Consider the following 21,537-nt stretch of genomic DNA (forward strand, 5'->3'; position numbering starts at 1 on the left):
TCAACCCATCCGTGTACCAGACAACCCCAATCAAATTCCCCACCTATTGGACTTGCTTCTAACAACCAATTCAGATAATTTTAATGTCGAAGTGAAGTCCCCCTTCGGATCCTCTGATCATTGATTCAAGCCACCATTTTAACACCTACTACACCCTCCTGCTCTGAACCTGTCATGATGACTAAATGGCACTACGACAGGGCAGACTGGGAGCGACTTCAAAATTTTCTCATGGATGCCTTTGGTCAGAAACAATGGTCAATCACAAAGAAAGTGTTCACCGGGGTCCATAAGTGACCTAAACAGGTATACCTTCGTTACACCTGGTACTGTGTTCTGTGGAGGTGGTCTGTGGCTCTCACTTTTTCTATGGTATTATAAGTCAGGGAAACCAATAAAATTAGGTAGATATGTATTTATTACAAACAAAAAAAAACATGTGATACAAGAGTAAATTGGATTTTATACAAAAATAAAGGTGAAATAAGCATTGTTCCATCGGGCAAACCGAGCGAAATCGGCTAAACTATGAAATCGGCCAAACTGTTCACTGATGAATCGCTAACATTGCTGATTCATCGTACATATCATTTTTTCAACTTACATAATACATCTCCTATAACATTATACCATTTTCCATTTTATAGAACTGTTTTTACGTATTCACTGGCCTTTTGATAACATTTAGCGTAATGTTAACACATATTTAGGTAGTGAGTGAACTCGCTGTGACTATTGTTTCAACTCGCATTGTGTTTTTTCAACTTACATAATACTTTCCTAATAACATTATACACATTTCCACTTTAGAGAACTGTTTTGAGATAGTTTCAGGCCTTATGATAATATTTAGCGTAATAATAGCGCATAATAACACAGCGGGTGAAGTCGCTTTGACTATTACTTCTACTTACAAGCTTTTTCTCTACTTATATAATACTTCTCCACTAACATTACACATGTTTCCACTTTATATCATTGCTATCACATAATTGGAGACCTTACTATGCTACTGAGCGTCAGATTATCGCATATTTACACAGTGAGTGTAATCGCGATATCATTTGTTTCAGCTTACACTATTATTCAACTTATAAATTACTTTCCCACTAACATTACACCCTTTTCCACTTTATATAATTGCTATCACATATTTACAGACCCGACTGTTCTACTGAGCGTAATATTTTCGCAGATTTACACAGTGGGTTTACTCATGATATCAATTGTTACAACTTACACTATTTTTCAACATATACATTACTTTCCTGCTAACATTACACCCATTTCCACTTTATATCATTGCTATCACATATTTACAGACCAGACTGTTATACTGAGCATCATATTTTCGCAGATTTACACAGTGGGTGTAGTGATATCACCTCTTTCAACTTACACTATTTCTCAACTTATATAATATTTTACCACAAACATTACCCACGTTTCAACTTTATATAAATCTTATCACATACTGACTGGCCTTACCATTATACTGAGCGTCATATCGCCATCCCACACAGTATCAGTAGTGTAGGTAGTTATGATACTCTTTGAAACAGGACTGAAGGCACAATGCAACATTGCACTCTGCACACTCGTACCTTGTGTCTTTTCTCTGAGTGGCTGGTCTTACTGTCGAGTGCTTGCATACATGGCAGCGGAGCTGGGGTTTACGACGGTTTGGTTGGGAAGGGATAGTGCTTGGGTAGTGGCGTCCTGCAAGGCGTAGGGGAGTCTGGGCAGCCATGGGGGTGCGTGTGCGGTGTGTGGGCCTGTCCTGTGAGATCTGGCGATAATTTCACGTGACAGTTCCCTCACAAACCCCTCAAAGGTCTCAGAGATTCCCGTTGTCATGGCATGGAGGTAGTGCGTGTTGAGGACAGTGATGTCGAGCTAGTGGAAAAAGAGCTTTTTGTACCACTTCATCGTGGTCCTGGCACAGTCCACACTGGAAATCATGGAGTCTGACTGATCCAATTGCCTCATGTTGAAAGTATAGTCAAGTACCAAGTAAGGTTTCCAGACGTGGTGCCTCCTCTCGCTACGGTGATCAACGGAGTCTGTGCGGTGCATCAGGGGGCTGTGTACAGTCGACAGGAGGCAAACTTCCCTGTTGTGGTTCCACAGGGTGGCAAGGATGTTATTTGCCTGGAAGAAAACCACCTCGTTCGTGTCAAGTTTCCTCCCTATCTTGACCATATGGCGACGGTTTCTCTTTACTGTACCACAGACTCCTGTATCGTGTTGGTGGAGGAACCGAGCGAGAAGAGGGCTAGTGTACCAGTTGTCCAGGTACAACACATGACCACGATGAAGGTACTCCTCTATCATTGTCTTCACCACGGCCCCTGAGAGTCCAATACTATGATCTTCTGTAATGTCTGTCTGTGCGCCCGTATACAAGACTATGTCTTGCACGTATCCAGTCTTACAGTCACACATAACAAAGATCTTGAACCCGAAACGGTGTCTCTTGCTTTGTATGTACTGGCGAAAGGAAATATTGCCTCTCCACGACACAAGACTCTCGTCTATGACGAGGTCTCTGTAAGGATAAAATGAGGAGCAGAACATTTCCCGTAGATGATCAAAAACAAGCCTAATTCTCCTCATTTTATCAGTGTTATTTGCACTAGCTGGGTCGTCTGCATCAAAAAAGTGGAGGCGGCCGAGAATCTGCTGAAATCTATTATGACCCATTACCTTTCCAAAGAAAGGTGAGATGGTCATTGGGTCTGTGGTCCAGTACGCCAGAATTTGATTTTTCCTTACAACACCCATCAAGAGAACCAGGGCAAAAAATAAGAACATCTCAGAAAGGGTTACAGGATAGTCATGTTGCTGGGAGTGCCTGCTGGTTGTACCCAGACGTTCACTTTCACGGCGCTGGCTTCTTGCAAAGAGGTTCGTCTGCTCCACTATGCGGTCCACAAACACCTCCCCAAAGAACAGGTGGAAGAAATCCACCCTAGTGGAGCCCGCATGCACACCTCGAGCCGTACAACTAGACCGCCACTCCTCAGTGAAAGGGTGAATGATTGGAGTAAAATTACTCCCATCTTCCCAGTTCCATGACACACCACCATCTCCAGCCTCGTCCCCATCGTCGCCTTCGTCAGGGTGGGGAGGGAAGGGTCGTGGGGGAGGTTGGGGAGGTGGAGCGGTGCCCTTCATCACTCACACTTCTCTTCCCTCTCCCTTTTCCTTTACCCTTTCCCTTCCCTTTCCTTCCTTTCATATTGTAGGGTGAAAGACGTGCTGGGGAGCGGCTCCACCTCGTCTCCCCTATGCCCACATACACCATGTGTTCGTGCTGCCTCCCTCACACCAATTTCCCTATCACCGCTCACTCCCACCAAACCACTTTCTTTTTCACCCTGCACTCCCACCGCACCACTTTCCCTTTCACCCCTCACTTCCACCACACCACTTTCGCCTTCCCCAGACAATACAGAAGGACCATACCTGATTTGCCTTCTCGCCGCACCTTCTGATCCTCGAGGTGAAATTTTCTCCTTCCCCAACCATGAGGCAACATCACGTCCTAAGCCGCTGTCCTCATCCTCATCCTTGTCCATTCCTCATCAGAATCTCTCTCTAGGGGCTGAAGAGAGGTCTGTGCATGTGTTTGGGGTCCAGGCTGGCCTTCCCTCGCCTTATGATACGTAACATACTGCTTTTTCCTCAGCGAAGGGACCTCCTCATCACTGCTGGTTATTTCCTCCTTGGGCTGCACATAATCCCAATCCTCCACATCGTCATCTAGTGGAGAATCACTATCTCCAGTGAAGGCATCCAGGGCGGATTGTATTTCGTCCTCAGAGAGACCTTGATGCACCATGTCTGACCTGGGTCACTGCTAACAGGTGAGTGACCGAGACAAGGGCGCGCGCGGGTAACGCGGGGTCTGGGAGGCTGCCCACCTGGAGGCAGGTAGGGGAGGCTTGGCTAGGTGGGCGAATCGAAAATCTCGCGCGAATTTTGAAAATTGTGCAAATTATGGACTTTGCAATTGCGGCACATTAAAGTACGTCAGCGGGATTGACAGTGACAAAAAGTGAGAACGTTAAAGAACGTCGATGGGACGCCGCGGGTTAAAGTCGGTATGGAACATTCATTCCCCATCATACTTACAGAAAAAGGTATAATTCTCCTAAATGGTTTGACCACAATTGTGCTAGAGTAACAGAACATAAAACAATAGGCTATAACACCTATACAAGGACCAAAACCAAAGAAGCCTTAAACTGTCACGTCCCGACCACTTTCACACCTCCGACACCCCCCAGTCCCGACCATTTTTGGATTTTTTTTTTTTTTGGCTAAATCCTCCACTTTTGGTGAGAAGCATCGAAAATTCATAGAGAAATCGCTCACCTGAGGTTTAAAATAATCGATACAGGTAGGAGTACCTCCTTACCTTACAGGGTTTTCTATCAGGCTGGCTGCAAAGAAAACGAGTTCTATGGGAGGATAACTATTCCACACCACTCCTAAACAGTATTTATTTATTTATTTGGTACGAATTTATATGTAGTATGAGAGTATATTGGTTTTCAAACTGTAATATAGGCATTATAAGCATTGTTTCACTCACTAACTTATCACCATTCCTGACTTTCTTTTGCCACATTACCTGATCATCATTTCTGACTGTTTCTTCTTCTAATGCTATGTAAACTTTGTCCTCCACATTGTCATTGATTGGGGAATCACTCTGGCCCTGAATGTCTTTATTGGCCAGGTCACTGGTAACAGGTGAATTGCCGAGACAATGGCGTGCGGGGGGGGGTGAGGTTATGCGGTGTAAGGCATTGTCCCTGCTTGGCATCTTGTAGAGGAATAGAGGAAGGTGTCCCATGTATAAGTACGAAAAATCACGCGCAAAAATTGAAAATTGTGCAAATTAGGGACCTTGCAATTGCAAAACGTACCAGTACATCGACGGGACTGGCAAATGCAAAATGTTGCAACGTACCCATACGTCGACAGGACGTCTCGGGTTAACTATTCTAAAATCATCAGAAACCATGCCAAAACTATTATCAATCTTTCTAAATCAAACTTTCTACATAGAAAAGCTAACAAACTACTAAACAATCCAAATGATAACAAAATATTCTGGTCAACCCTTAACCCCTTCTTTACCGAAAATGTGTTTTGATGTACCCCCATACCTCGCCAGTAAACACCCGTGAGACACCGGAACCGTTACCATTGTATGCTGGTACACCCTCCAATGAATGGCAGCTTATGGGCCTCAGGGTAGCCCGGTAAGGCTGTTTCTGAGGACCTCGTGGTAGCAACAGCTCTGTGTTTTGACGACAAAGACTGTGACGAAGTTCTGACGAATTCTGACATCATAAGATATGTCATGACTGAGTTGCGGTGGCACCAATGGCTTGCTCACTCATCTGTGATGTAACCTCTTTTAGACCAATCATTTTTTTATTTATAATTTCTACTACAGATATCGTACTATATTTTCTGCTGACATACGGCAAAATTTACACCCCTTGGCCTGCCTGAGTGAGTCAGTTACCATGCACTTGACCACGAGAGAGGGTGTACAGGATATTTTTCTCTCATGGCATCTCTGGCAAATTCCGATAGTGATGAGTTTATTCCTCATGAGGATACTTATTTAGATGTATCAGATGATGATGCAGCAGTGTCTGATGTGTCAGTAGATGACTGTGATCCTGAAAATGATAGCGAAGTTGATGTGAGTGAGGAAGGAAGAGGAAAATAGTAGAGAGCTTAGTGACGGTGCACTCTCGGCAACAAGTGGGTCAAGGTCGCCATCCCCATCACGTGTGTCCACATACTTCATGCTTAGCTTACAAGGTAAATAAATAAACCATCCATCTGTGCAGGACATTTTTTTCAAGCCAGTTTGTACAGTAGTTACCTGGGTAACAGTACTTTAGCATAAGATATGTAAACTTATATACCATAATGATTTATTTAATAATATTTTTTTATTACCAACATCATGTTGGGTTTATGTGATCATCAGTATACAAACAAATAAAAAAGAGTGAATAATTTCGACGGGGCAAAAAATATACACTACCCCTCACACTACGGGAGGGGGAGCTATCAGGTCGGTATGGGGGGTACGCGTAATGTTTATATTTGGGGGAGGGGTCGGTAAAGAAGGGGTTAATTAATTCAAAACTAACTTCACTACCACCTCTTCCATTCTAGTAAGTGACCCACGTGGAAAAGCCAGCCTACTTGTTGATATTTTTTCAACAAACTCAACCCTAAATTCAGAAAATCACAATATTCCTGTACTTGATTTTGATTCCCCTCAAATACCTCCTTTCATGATTCACACCAGATATGTACAAGCTGTATTACAGAATCTCTCAGCAGATAAAGCCACTGGTCCAGATGAAATTCCTTCAATAGTACTTAAAATTGCTCCTCAATGTTGGCCTTTGTATTGGCAAAATTTTTCCGTTTATGCTTTCGTACCTCAATTTTTTCCAGCCTCTTGGAAAGGAGCAAATATCCATTCTGTTCCTAGAAAGGGGGCAACTTCTGATCCATCAAACTGTAGACCAATTGCAATAACTTCCGTTCTTGGTAAAGTTTTTGAGACATTAACAAACACATAGTCAACCATCTACAAATCAATAAGTTAATCAATGATCGGCAGTATGGATTTAGACAAGAACGTTCAACTGTCAATATTCTTTGCCTTTTTACCCATCAGCTTAACAAAACAATAGACCAACATGGTGAAACACACACAATAGCACTTGATATATCAAAAGCATTTAAAAGAGTATGGCACCAGGCCTTAGTGTCTAAGATGTCACACTATGGCCTTGCATCACAGGTTCCCCTAATGTATTCTTACCTTCATAATAGAAAAATACGGGTCATGGTAGATGGAATGTATTCTCAGTTTCATTCCATAAATGCTGGTCTACCTCAGGGATCAGTTTTGCTGCCAACCCTCTTTCTCATTCATATTAATGACCTCCTATCCGTCACGCATAACCCAATACACTCTTATGTTGAAGACTTGACCCTTCATAATTCTTTCACATTTAGAACATCCTTTACACAATTTGATATTATAAATTCCCAAATAAACACATCAATTTCTCTGAACCAGGACCTTCCTAAAATTAATCAATGGGGACAAAAAAAAATCTGGTCTCATTTAATGCTCAGAAAATTAAATACATTAATTTCTCCAACAGAAAGAATCCTTCAGACTCTCACATAATTTTAAATTATGTCAATTGTAATGCTAGGGGAAAAAGGCTCGACTCCTCGGTCCTAGAACACCTAACATGTAGCGGGGTCCTCTTTCGAGACCGGGGCTTAGTGCAATAAAAAGAGGTAGGACAAAAACTCCAGGCATTAACCTTTACACGTATATTACCACAGTCAGACACAGGACAAAAACAGCAGATAATACAACACAGTATGTGACAGAAAATTAAATTTTAACTAGATAATTAGGATCTCACAGGATACTGGCTTAACAGACACTGATGCCAACACTGTAATTTTAGTGCACAGGTGTACAGGGAATACAGGATTGCGGTGCACGTGGGACAGTAGGAGTGGGTCTCACACGGGGGGGGAGGGGGCCAGGGAGGACGTGCAGAGGGTCAGCAGAGTTATAGTAATATTGGGAGGGAATTAAGGTTATGGATTCTAACTTAGTATTTTCTGATAGCAAAGGGATTTTGATAATTGATTCTATTGCTAGTCCAGGTTCTTACATACACACTGACTGCTGAGAAGAGATTCCTTAAGGGAGGATGGAGGACACTGGGAATTTATTGTGTTTATGGTAATACAAGCGGGAGGATATTATTAACACTTTTTCTCTACTGTTTCCTGGCAGCAAAGGACGTTTGGATATTTTACTATGGAGAATTTCTCGGGGTAGGAGTCTTACTGATTTTTTACAAGGGCATCACTCGTGAGTCTGATTCACCAGAACTTAGAGTCTGCATTAGTCCTTATTCATCCGCCCGTGATATCACTCGCCCCGGTATTCAACATACACTAAGTCACTGTATCACTGTTACACTAATTCTGGGGCAGCATCACACTTAGCATAAGTCACTTAACTAATTCTGGGGCAACACCACAACATAAATCACTCATATAGTGGGGACAGCAGGAAGACACGCCGGCTACAACTCTGCCGGAATAGGGGCACCGGCAAGGGAGGGCATGCCGAGAAGGCACGGGACAACTCGCAGGGGCGTCCTCTCTCGTCCAGGGCTGCAGGTGGCGAAGGGGCCCGTAGTCTCCGGGCTGGGTACAGGAGTGTGGCCCTCAGGACTGGGGCCACACAGGTCCAGGAATCTCTGGCTCAGGTTTCGGCCAGAGGTGGCGGTCTTCCGCCATTGGGGAGTGGAGAGATCACGCCCGCGCGTCCTGGGAAGGGCCTAGAGTACCCGAGGACTGCGGCTCCCATGGTCAAGGGGCGCCGTCAGGGAGGGGGTGTGGCACTGACCTGAGTTAGGGTTCATCAAGTGGGTCTTCTTCAGGGCCAGGCATAAGGAGCAGAGGCCGGGGGAAGTTGTAGGGCCTCCCTGGGGTCCTTCGGTGTTGGAGGTCTGTGCACTCATCTCACGCTGGGGCGGTGACACTGCTTGCACCTCTCTCTGGCTGTTGGGCCCGGTTATCGGCCGTGGCTGCCCAAGGGTGCAGCTATAGGGCGCCAAGGCCCGGCTGTTGGCCGTGGCCTGAGTGGGGGACTCAGTGCACCTCTGGACACCGGGGCGGCTATCGGCCGTCTGACGAAGGCGGGAGCGACTATTGGCTGTCTCCTGCAATAGGGAGGGTGAGCGGGTATCGGCCGACTTGGGGGCAGCACCTTCGGAGCGGTTATTGGCCGTCTGATGAAGGCAGTAGCGGCCTCTTGCCATCTCCTTCTGCCAGAAGGGTGAGTGGCTATCGGCTGTCTCTAGGGCAACACTTTTGGAGCGGCTATCGGCTGTCTGGCGAAGGCGGGGGTGGTCTCTTGCCGTCTCCTTCTGCCTGAGGAGTGAGTGGCTATTGGCCGTCTTGGGGGCAGCACCTTCGGAGTGGCTATCAGCAGTCTGACGAAGGCAGGAGCGGCCTCTTGCCATCTCCTTCTGCCAGAGGAGCAGGGGCAGAAGGAGGCTAGCCATAGAACAGGCAGGTAGTAGGGAGAAGGGCTTAGCAACATGGAAGAGAGAGAGAGAGAGAGAGAGAGAGAGAGAAAGAGAGAGAGAGAGCGAACCAAGATTATCTACTTACAAAGCTACTCACGTATAACAACCGCTCATCCACAAGTCTAATATATATAAAACATCACTACAAAGAAGTTACAAAGTCTTTCATGACACCTGCCCCCTACCCCCCATTCCCGACCATCTCTCTGCCCCACCCTACATCACCTCCTCCTGGATTTCCAGGACCTGTTTGTGACAGGACCAGCAGACATAGGGCACACCACATACCTGTCGCATGAGATTCACACAACAGGCCCACCCATTAGACAGCCTTCCCAACGAAAGAATCCCCGACAAAGGGAGGAAGAGGACCACCAGGTACGTGAAATGATAGAGGCCGACGTCATTTCCCGCTCCATCAGCCCCTGGTCCTCCCCCGTCGTTCTAGTGAAGAAGAAAGACGGCACGATGCTATTTTTCATCGATTACTGCCACCTGAACAACGTCATCATCAAAGATGCCACTCCCCTCCCACGAACTGATGATTCCTAAGATTCCCTTTATGGAGTGTCTTGGTTTTCCAACCTCGACCTTCAGTCTGGATACTGGCAGGTCCCTGTACATCCAGAACACCGAGGCAAGACGGCCTTTTCCACGAGCAATGGCAAACATTACGAACTCAATGTCCTGCCGTTCGGCCTCTGCAACACCCCTGCCACCTTCTCTAGGCTAATGGAATCTGTCCTGAGGGGCCTTACCTGAGAGATATGTCTGATTTATTTGGACGACATCATCGTCTTTAGCCAGACCTGGGCCGACCACTTGCAGCGCCTCTGCCGAGTCTTCACTAGGATTCGCGAGGCAGGCCTCAAGCTCCACCCCTCTAAGTGTGTCCTGGCTGCCAGGACTGTCTCGTTCCTGGGACACATCATTTCCCAGGCAGGAATCTCCCTGGACCCCGACAAGCTTCACACCATAGCGGACATCCCGTCACCACAGGACGTCCGCGGCATCCGTGCCTTCCTAGGACTAACGTCCTATTACCGTTGCTTCATGAAGGGGTTCGCTCAGATTGCAAAGCCTCTTGACGATCTGACCAGGAAGGGGGAGCCATTCCTCTGGACTGAAGAGAGGCGAGCTGCATTCCAAGCAAAAGGACAAGCTCGTCTCCGCCCCCATTGTGGCCTTTCCTGATTATGCCCTCCCCTTTCACCTCTACACCGATGTTTCCCTTACCTCCATAGGCGCCGTACTAGCCCAGGTACAAGACGGTCAGGAGCACATCATCACCTGCGCCAGCCACACCTTGAATCCAGCTGAGAGGAATTATGCCGCAACCATGTGGGAATTCCTTGGCATAAATGGGCTCTCCAACATTTCAGGGCTTACCTTTCCGGGACCCAGGTCACGATCATCATGGAACACTAGTCACTCCAGTGGTTACTCCAGTCTGACTCGCACAATGCCCAACTCATCAGGTGGCATGCAACCCTGGAAGAATTCCAGTACGAGATCTCTTACAGGCCTGGAAAACTCCACACCAATGCAGATGCCCTCTCCCGCCTCCCCATCCACACAGTACAGCCAGACCCGGACCTCCTACAACAATGGCACTGCAAGGAGCGGCCCTCCTGGATTCTCTCCCACCTGGTCAGCAAGCTATGCCGACAGGGTGACCACCTTCTAACCCCGTCCGGGCATATCCTCCTGACCCCCGATGTGAAGTGTGACACCCTGCGCCACCTTCATGCCCATAACGGCATCCACCTGGGCACCAACAAACTATTGCAGGTGTTTAACGACACCTACTGGGTGCCAAACCCTTAGACCCTCGCCAAGGAAATCATTCAAAGTTGCCATGCCAGTGCACTGGAGAAAGATATCACCCGGATTGCAGGACCCTCGGGCCACATCACCACCCACAGGCCCTGGCAACTCCTGGTGATAGATGTAGTAGGCCCCCTCCCTCCCAGATCTGGATATAAATATGTGATCACCTTCGTGGACACATGATCAAAATTTGTAACAGCCTGCCCAGCCAAAGAGTATCATGCCGTCGCCGTCGCCGATGCCCTTCTCTGACACGTGTTCCCTTATTTCGGCATCCCTCAGGCCATCCATTCTGATAATGCCCCTGAATTCTCTGGAAAAATCTGGGAAGAGCTCGCCAGAACATTTGGGTATAAAATCTCCCACTCCTCTCCCTACTAGCCACAGGGGAACGCAGTGTGTGAATGTAGCCATCACACTATCATGAATCAATTGTGCACACGCATCGTGGCTACGAAAGACGACGACTGGCAGCACTGTCACAGTGCCATGATTCCTCTCCTAGCCGTGATGATATTCCTTATGCCATTTTACGTCACCTGTCTGATGAGTCCCTTTCGCTTTTGCTTTCATGATTTAATAAGATCTGGTGTTCTGGTGAGTTTCCGGCTTGTTGGGTGTTGTTGTGGTTATCTCCATCCCTATCTACAGGAGACGAATTATCAACCTATTTCCCTGACTTCTTGCATATGTAAAGTTCTGGAAAAGATGGTCAGTGTTAGGCATGTGTGGTATTTTGGAGAGAGGTGACTTCCTAACCCCTTTCCAGTATGGTTTTCGAAAAATGTACACTACCTTTGATGCACTACTTTCTTTGGAAACTTCTCTGTGTGAGAATTTCTCCACTAACCAACACCAGTTCATGGTCTTCTTCAATCTGGGGAAGGCAAATGACAGTGCCTGGCATCATGGCATTTTACTTTTTCTTCATGAATTTGGTCTTCGTGGGTGCTTGCTTATTTTTGTTCAGCAGTTTTTATCTAACTGTTTTTTTAGGGTCTGTGTGGGAGGAGTGCTTTCTAATGACCGTGGACTTAAAAATGAGTACCACAAGGGAATATCCTTAGTGTTACTCTCTTTGCTGTGGCCATCAACAGCGTAATCAATGTACTTCAGGATGGTGTATGAGGCTCACTATATGTCGATGACCTCTAAATTTCCTTCACCGCATGTAGAATATCTCTGATAGATAGGAAGTTGCAGCTACCTATCAATAGAAATTCTGAGTGTTCCGAGTATTGTGGATTCCGTTTTTCTTTAATAAAGACAGTGGCTATGCATTTTTGTTGTCTTTGAGGGGTTCACCCAGACCCTGACTTGTATCTCTATGGTCGAAGAATCTCCTGTATGGAAGAGACACAGTTTCTGGGTTTTCTGTTTGATGGATGACTAACCTGGGTTTCTCATATCCGTTCTGTTAAGGGGGTTTGTCTCGAAGCTTTGAGTCTTTTGAGGGTTTTGGCTCATACCTCCTGGGGTCCTGACTGTCAGACTCTGCTCCTCTTGTATAGGTCTCTTACTCTTCCTAAACTTGAGTATTGGTGTGAGGTCTTCTCTGCAACAGATGCCGGTCTTCGGTTGTTAATTTCTGTGCATCATGCTGGTGTATGTCTAGCAACCAGGGCATCCAGGCCATCCCCGATTTCAAGTTTGTTGGTGGATGCTGGTGTACTCCCCTTTGATTTGTGTCGCCAGTCGTTGATGATGAGGTGTTGATTTCATCTTGACTGCATTTCGGACTCAATTTCTTGTGCCGTCGTCTCCCAGTATTCCCAATCTTCTGTTTACGACACCCGTCCTAGTTTCCCAAATCCCTTTGGTTACAGGGTCCAGTCTGTTATGTTAGCTCTCTTTGTTCTGAGACTGGTAGTTTGTCCACATCGGATCCCAGGGGTGGGTTTTGGCTACTCCCTTGCATGACATTTTATAGGTCCGTTGTTTGTAAAAAGGGCTCACATCCCTCACAGGTGTCACTCTCTCTCTTTAGAACATGCCTACCTTCATGAGGGTCCTTTCCCTGTCTGTACTGACAGGTCTAAGACTGATACTGGAGAGGGCTTTGGTGTTGTTTCCCCTTCCTTTAGTAGAGGCTGTAGCCAACCTAGGTAGTGCTCCGTCTGCACTGAGTCTTTTAATGCATCCCATCCATTGGTTTTATCAGTTTTGGAGTGGCTTTTTCTTGTTAGCCATCGTGGCCATCATGTCCATTTCTGTTGGGTTCCCGCACATGTTGGTGTGGTGGGCAATGAGAAGGCAGATACATTAGTTAAAGCTGCATCTTTTCAACAACCCCCAACTGACTACCCGCTTCCTGCTTCTGATGTAACACCTTACTTGCAATAAGCAATTCGTACATGTTTGCAGAGACACTGGGATTGGTGTTCCTCATAAGAAACTAAAATAAATATTTCAAAGAGTGGTTGTGCCAAGGGTTCTCACCTCCAAGCCTCAGTGATTGGAAGTGGTTCTTGCCAAGCTTCGCATTGGGCACTCTTTGCTTACACATGGGTTCCTGATGAGTGGTGGGACTCAACCACTGTGACGATTGCCTTGTTTCGCTGGTCGAGCATCCAAGTCTGGGGGACCTACGTCAGAGATTCCTCCGTAGGCAAAAAGGGGCAGATGATGCCTACTGTCTGTCCTCGATGCTTGGTGGAACCTCCAGCGATTTTAATGATGTTCTTAATCTTCTTCAGGAAGCGGGCCTCCTTCCACTTTTGTAAGAAATTGATACTTTATAAACTATTCTTTTATTATAATACAGTGTTGTATTTCTGCTAATGGGTATTCACTTTATTTTGAATGTGCACTATTTATTTGCGGCGTCTTTTACCATGCTGTTCGATGGCATATGACCCTGGCAGTTGCGCTGCCACATGTTAATTATATTCAGTCAGTCAATCAATCAACCTTTCTAATCCCCCAAAGACAGTTGCAAGAGACGGGTAATTTCAGCATATATTTCATGCTGCTCATATTTCCTATGATGCCTGAGTTTGAAGTCTACTCAATTAACAGCCCACCTTCTTAACATTTACAATTATGTCTGCGTTTGAAGTCTACGCAATTAACAGTACACCTTGAAAATATTTCAGATGATGCTTGACTTTCAAGCGTACTAAATTAGCTGGAAATATTTCAGGACACAACACTGCCAGACATTTATTTTATATATTTTTTTTTAAGATGCCGGAGCAGTTCCTGCAGCAAGCCAATCTCTCATTCATTAGCTATGGATTTTCAGAAACACGGTGCTTCATTCAAGGAAACTTAAGCAGAGCCTCGTGTTTCCACAGGTACCTTACTCTTCTACTAAACTATAATTGCAAGTCACCGACATAAGGAAAAGGACCATGAAATTCCAGTTGCCTGCTTTATCAACGTCCGTATTACAGTAGCTACATACCAAAAAATAGGAATATAACCATGAATCCAGGCATGAAAATGCACATGAGTATGTACGTTACCAGTTAAGAACAACCGTTCATCTATAACCACAGGGTTTATACTTTATTAAGAAGTGAAATGGTCTTCAGGAAGTGCATACATATAAAGTGATGTTACAATAATAAGGCATTAAACTATACCAATACGCAATTACAATTGAAAATCTCAGGCTTACTGATTCTGATATTAGACATCGGTTTCCCAGCCATGTCCACGGAGTGAATGACCAATGTATCAACTACACTGTCACCCATCGTGAGCTCATCAGTCATCAGTGATGCCGCTAAAGCCATTTCCTCCCAGGGCTGTGTTGGCCTTGGAGGAGGGCCACCACCCGTAGTTTTGAGTTTCTTGTTGAATTCCCTTTCTTCTTGTTTAACTCTGGAAAAAAGAGTGTTGCAACAGGTCATTATGCCAAATCATGAACCAGACAAGTCATACAACACAGACTTAAAGGTAAAGGTCCAACTTATTGCCGCTATAGTTTTCAACTTTTTTTTTTTTTTCCTTATTATAGAGCTGAATTGTAAAGAACAGAGTGCCGTCAAAAATGATTGTATAATTTCCGATTTTCCAACAGTCTTAAAACGCGGCCCCCACTAGTGGGGAGGGCTATGAAGATAAGGAAAAATGTGGAGCTAAAGACGATAGTAAGGCAAATTAACCTTAACCTAACTAACCAAACCTTTCCGAACTTAACCTAGCCCAACCTTTTTGCATCGATAATGACATATACCAGTAATAAGTATACAATGTAAGGAGCCCAAAACACACATAAGAATTGATGTAATAATTAGCAGCAATAAAGTGGATCTTTACAGAATAAACTTTGTCCAACAACTGGATTGAAAACTGTAGATTGGATGTATCCCATCGTACAAATCAGGGTCACATATGCATATAACAATTGATCACAAAAAAGAATAAGGTGTCTTGTAAAAGATATCAAGTTTTGTGAAGCAACAACATCTATGAAAATGGAATACTTTAAATTAATCTGGAAAATTCTCCTATTTCTATTAGACAACCGCTGACAATCTTTCATAATTTTAACTATCTCTTGTTACAAATTTTGCCATAAAATTAAAGAAGTGTTGGGGTAATCACTGACCAAGTCCAGGTAGATCTAGGCTACTCAAGCTTCAGTCACACTTCCAGCAAATACTGAGGTTACTTTTGTATTATGATGATACGAATGATACGTAATTGTAAAACACTTCCTAAGAGCAAGAGCTCATTATCATACGGATAAACAAAAGTAGCCCTTACTTGCATTTGATGTGCTTAAAGCTACTTCTGAGCTTACTGGACGTCCTAGGTTGCTGGTCGGAATTTGAGGCATTAAACGCTGATGTTTTTTTCTTCTCATGCCTTTCTTCACCTTCTCCGGGACAGCAGCTCCTTTCGACCTGTCCTAGATTTGGCTACTTTCTCCTTTTCCTTTATCAGTTTCAATAGCTGTATTCCTTGAGCAGCCAACAGCAGAACTGCTCTGTCACCTTCCATCTTGGTGTTTCTATGGTGACCCACATACCAACCATAAAAATGATGCCATCGCTGCTATACTTCTGCTACATAAAAAGCCATTACTGAGATTAATAATGATGTGACAAAAATTTTTGAAAGGTATGTATGAAAATGAAGGCAAATAAGACTCTTTCCACCAAGAGATCGTCTGGAGACCGCGTGTTTTGATATCTGTCGGGATGATTTGTATACCACCTTCACCAACCCGATCAACATTCACGCAAACGATTGCCTTCGTGTCTGTAGAATCTGACTTGTAATATGACCGAACCTCTGACTCTGCCCAGTGTTCTTGACCCTTGACTAAAGTGCTCTCATACATGAAATATTTCATCCTTGCGAGACACTTAGCTGTATTTGGTCTAAACAGAATCAAAAGTGTTTCTGTTCATCTTGCTCTTTGACCTTGACGACTGGATTGTTGTTACTCCAAAACAATCAAACTATCCTTGGGTAACTTGAAAAGAAAAAAGTTTGATCCAATTTGAATAGTCAAGACATAAAAATCCACACTGGCAGACGAAAAAAGATGTATTCCAAACAGTTTCGGCGACAGCTGTCGCCCTCTTCAGTGGATCTACAGACCAAGAGTGGTACGTACAAATGCTGAGAAGCGCTTATATGCAGGGTGAGGACTCTACAGCCGTCGAATGGTCAGGTTTTGATATACACCCCAAATTTACTGTCCTTTGACTAACTTCACCTATTCCCAATCTTGAACCCTTCCACCAAGTTTGGTCGAAATCAAATAAAAAAATACGAAAGTTAACCAATTTTTAACCTATGACCCTTTTTGGTTCTTGGAAAGCTGTGATGAGAAGTAGGGAAATGAGCAAGGAAGTAAAAAAAAAAAAAAGTCGCTGCATGACAGTATTGTGATACCAACTCTAATGTGTGGAAGTGAAGTTTGAACCTTGCTGGAAGGACAAAAGTCAAGCTCGACACCAGAGGAAATAAGTTATTTGAGAGGAGCATTTGGAGATATATGGAGAGACAGACTGACAAATGACGATGTGAAGGAGCGTTGTGGTGTGGATGTACAGTTGATGTGATAGTGTCAGGACTCAATAATATAAATACAATTCATTATAGAAAACATGATAGATAGATAGATAGATAGACAGAGCACCAGGCAAGCCTGGGAACGGGATATGAGCTTGCAAGTGTAAGTGAAGAAATGTTGACAATACACCGGAAGCAGCAAGTCAGGGGATGAGATAGGTAGTGTGTCAGCGAGATAAGCATACGAACAATGCCTAGTGACCATACACACATACTCATACACAGGCTTCTAGAACATTTCAAGAACAGTGTAACACATGTGACACGACCCCTGCTAGACCAGAATTTAGGAAGCAGAGCTCAGAAGGAGACTGGCCATAGAACCGGCAGGTAGTAGGGGGAAGGAGCCTAGCAAAATGGGCGAGAGGGTGGAAGAGAGAGAGAGAGCGAGACAAGAGGTAGCTCGGAGGACTCTATACTTCACTCGTGTGTGAGAGACTTTGTTAATATTTCCAAGACAAACAAAAATGGTCCCATACTCATCTTTACCTCTCCTGTCATTGCATGACAAAAAGGGAACGAAGATTATCTACTTAGAAAACTACTCTGGTATAGCAACCACTCGTCCACGACTCTAATATATGTATAACTGATCTACAAAACTTCACTACAAGCACTTACAAAGTTATTGTGAGATATGGTGGCAGCAGACGTACGAACCTCTTCTATGAATCTACAGTGAATTTCTACAAAAGCAGGCAAGTCTCTAACCAAGATTAGCTTCAGTTCTACAGTGAATTCCTACAAAATATGAGTCTACAAGCCTACGAGCCGACGAGTGTACAGTTGATTCTGCATTATCAAGATTGAAATAAAAAATACCTCTTACAACCAACAACTCACAACCAGGTCCTGAGAGTATTCTCTCCAATCCCCCCCTCCGTCTGCCCGATCATCACTTTGATGTAGAGGTGAAGAGGTCACAGGACGCCTTGCCAGTAGTTTAACAAAATTTTGATACAAACAATCTTGCATTTTCTGTGATGAACCAGCAAACTACAACAATCTACGATCAACTACAAGTAACAACTCTACGAGTCGTCTGTATAATCTTCTACACGCACCTACAAGTAGCGGCAGTCTTCATCCCACAACGAGTAAATCACAAGAAAAAAGGACCGAGAATACATCGAGAAAGAAAAAAAAACAAACAAACGAAGAGTGAGACACGACTCACAACTCACAACCACCAGACCTCACCTTCCTCTCTCTGCTACCTCCACCGCTGACACATGAGTGCGAGGTCAAGACGACGAAGCAAATACCAAGTCCATATTCACAACCCATCTTACTCACTTATCTTCACTGATGTTACTCATCGCTACTCATTTACTCACCACAGCTACCAGTGTGGGAAGTCGACGTCACCATACGTGTTAGCTGACACGACGCCACGCCTATCAACGTGTGTCTGACACCCCACAACACGTCACTCAACCCGTGAAGAACAACGCTATCACCACGTGCAACACCACTCACACCATTCCCACCACGGTAAAAATTAGTGAGTTACGTAGTTACTTCATTTGTACAATACACAGTGATAGACAAAAAAACTACTGCACAAACATATAAAACGTGCTACATAATTACAACTTAAATACATATACCTACTTAAGTTATCTTCATAATTCAATCATTAAATACTTGCACCAACAATAAATATTTTACACTATATATTCATTCATTTATTTACTACCAACGAGTATTACCATTTATACCTACATAAAATACGTGTTTCATACATACAGATATACATTATTACATCTACAAAGTAATAAAGAAAATATACCATCACAGTTATGCAGTGAGCGATTAAAAGTACTGTACATAAACATTTATTAATTAAAGCTACCTAGTAGAAACAGATAATTAAGTTACAAGGAAAACCAGGAAAAGAAAAAAAAAATGGCCGACACAAATGACGATTGCATGAATGAACATCTTCAACACAATCGTGAAGGCAAAGATTTCCACACAATGCTGACACATATATTGCCCACGATAGGTACAAGTGAACAAGTCATGTATATAGTTAATACTGTATATAGTGTATATATATTTTTTATGTAAAATAACAAATTAGGGGGCTATGTAATATCATTTTCAATAATATCTGTGCAATGTAAAGTAAGCCTTAAAAAAGAGTCCCAAGGAAATTAGCCAGCAATTATGCAACCTCGAACAACACCGAAAAAGCGTAGTCAAACGAAGAAAAACAAACTATAGAATATCAATACATACAAAAAAAAAAAGAAAAAAAAAAGAAATAGAGTAAGATCACATAAACAAATGAAAATAAGCGTAAGTGTTACTACAAATCCCAAAATACCACATAAACTCCTTCTATAAGTGAAACAAAAAGCAAATTAGTGTTCTCCACAAGCAAGTGGCATGGCACATCATCACATAAACTCCTTCTATAAGTGAAATAAAAAGCAAATTGTTGTCTCCACGAGCCAGTGGCATGGCACATCATAACTATCATCGACCGCAGCTTGACCGGATTCAGTGTCAGGACTGCAATTATTACAATTATGTAACTACAAACAATATGTAACAATTGTGTAACAGTTGCATTAACAAGATGTAACTTTTATGTAACTTTAACTACAATCATAAGGCCAACACAATTATGTAACGGTTGCATTAACAAAATGTAACTACAGTTATAAGGCCAACACAAACATGTAACAGTTGCATTAACAAAATGTAACTACAATTATAAGGCCAACACAACTATGTAACCGTTGCATTAACAAAATATAACTACAATTATAAGGCCAACACAATTATGCATTACCACAATATTATGTAACAATTCATACAATGTTACAATTATGTATTACTACAATGTTTCTACAATATTATATCACAATTCATACAATGTTACAATTATGTATTATATACTACAATGTTACTACAATGTAACAATTACAATACAATTATGTAACAATTCATACAATGTTACAATTATGTATTACCACAATGTTACTACAATATTATGTAAATTCATACAATGTTACCACAATTCTGTATTACCAGAATCATCACACAAGTTAGGTGAAATATTAGTCATTACTAAAGGGATAACTCAATATGTAATGTAATAACCTAGCAGTATTACCATTGCACAATTATATGCATATGTCTGTTATACATACATATCTTACAAAAGGTCATACAACAACCATTGCATTTGTTCAATTATATATACAACTTGTTTAAAATGTAATATTATTGGATGAGTACAATATTAACATGAATATTATACAGTATGTATACAATATTATAATCAATATTATGTACTAATAGATTAGCATATGTCAATGATGATTGTTGTCGGAGGACCTCCAGCGCTTGACCGAGCAGTGTCAGGACTCCATATTATAAATACAATTCATTATAGAAAACATGATAGATAGATAGATAGACAGACAGATAGACAGAACACCAGGCAAGCCTGGGAACGGGATATGAGCTTGCAAGTGTAAGTGAAGAAATGTTGACAATACACCGGAAGCAGCAAGTCAGGGGATGAGATAGGTAGTGTGTCAGCGAGATAAGCATACGAACAATGCCTAGTGACCATACACACATACTCACACACAGGCTTCTAAAACATTTCAACAACAGTGTAACACACGTGACACGACCCCTGCTACACCAGAATTTAGGAAGCAGAGCTCAGAAGGAGACTGGCCATAGAACCGGCAGGTAGTAGGGAGAAGGAGCCTAGCAACATGGGCGAGAGAGAGAGAGAGAGAGAGAGAGAGAGAGAGAGAGACAGGCGTTAGCTCGCTGGACTCTATACTTCACTCGTGTGTGAGAGACTTTGTTAATATTTCGAAGACAAATAAAAATAGTCCCATACTCATCTTTACCTCTCCTGTCATTGCATGACAAAAAGGGAACGAAGATTATCTACTTACAAAACTACTAAAGTATAACAACCGCTCGTCCACAACTCTAATATATGTATAACTGATCTACAAAACTTCACTACAAGCACTTACATAGTTATTGTGAGAAAAGAAGCCTTTAGAAGAAATACACAGAGGTGTAGAGTGTATATGGATGAGGTAGATGGGCAGAGGGAGGCCGAGGATGAGATGGAGGGATGGAGTAGGGAGGTATATGAGAGAGGGGGTGTGTGAGCTTGGGGGAGGACAATGAAATGGTGGGGGACAGGGCAACATGGAGGCGATTTGTTTGTGGCCAACCCTTACGGGATTGAGGTGTCTGTCAATAGATTAGATAGATAGGCAGGTTGACCTTTTTTGGTCAGTTTATATATCGCGTGTCTTTGTCACTGGAAAATGAAACATTTTATGATTGAAAAAAAAGAAAAAAAAGAATGTGATTGGTTTTGCCACTGTAGAGCTAGGCCAATCGAAAACGAGAAGAAGGAGGAGGAGATTTATATAGCAAATAATTTTTAGGATATTAACATTATATTTTCATTACTCTGGGGGTTGTTTGAGAT

The sequence above is a fragment of the Coenobita brevimanus genome, chromosome 56 (genome assembly GCF_032717465.1).
Source record: "Coenobita brevimanus isolate Jiangsu-jjx chromosome 56, ASM3271746v2, whole genome shotgun sequence".
In the NCBI taxonomy this organism is placed as follows: Eukaryota; Metazoa; Arthropoda; class Malacostraca; order Decapoda; family Coenobitidae; genus Coenobita; species Coenobita brevimanus.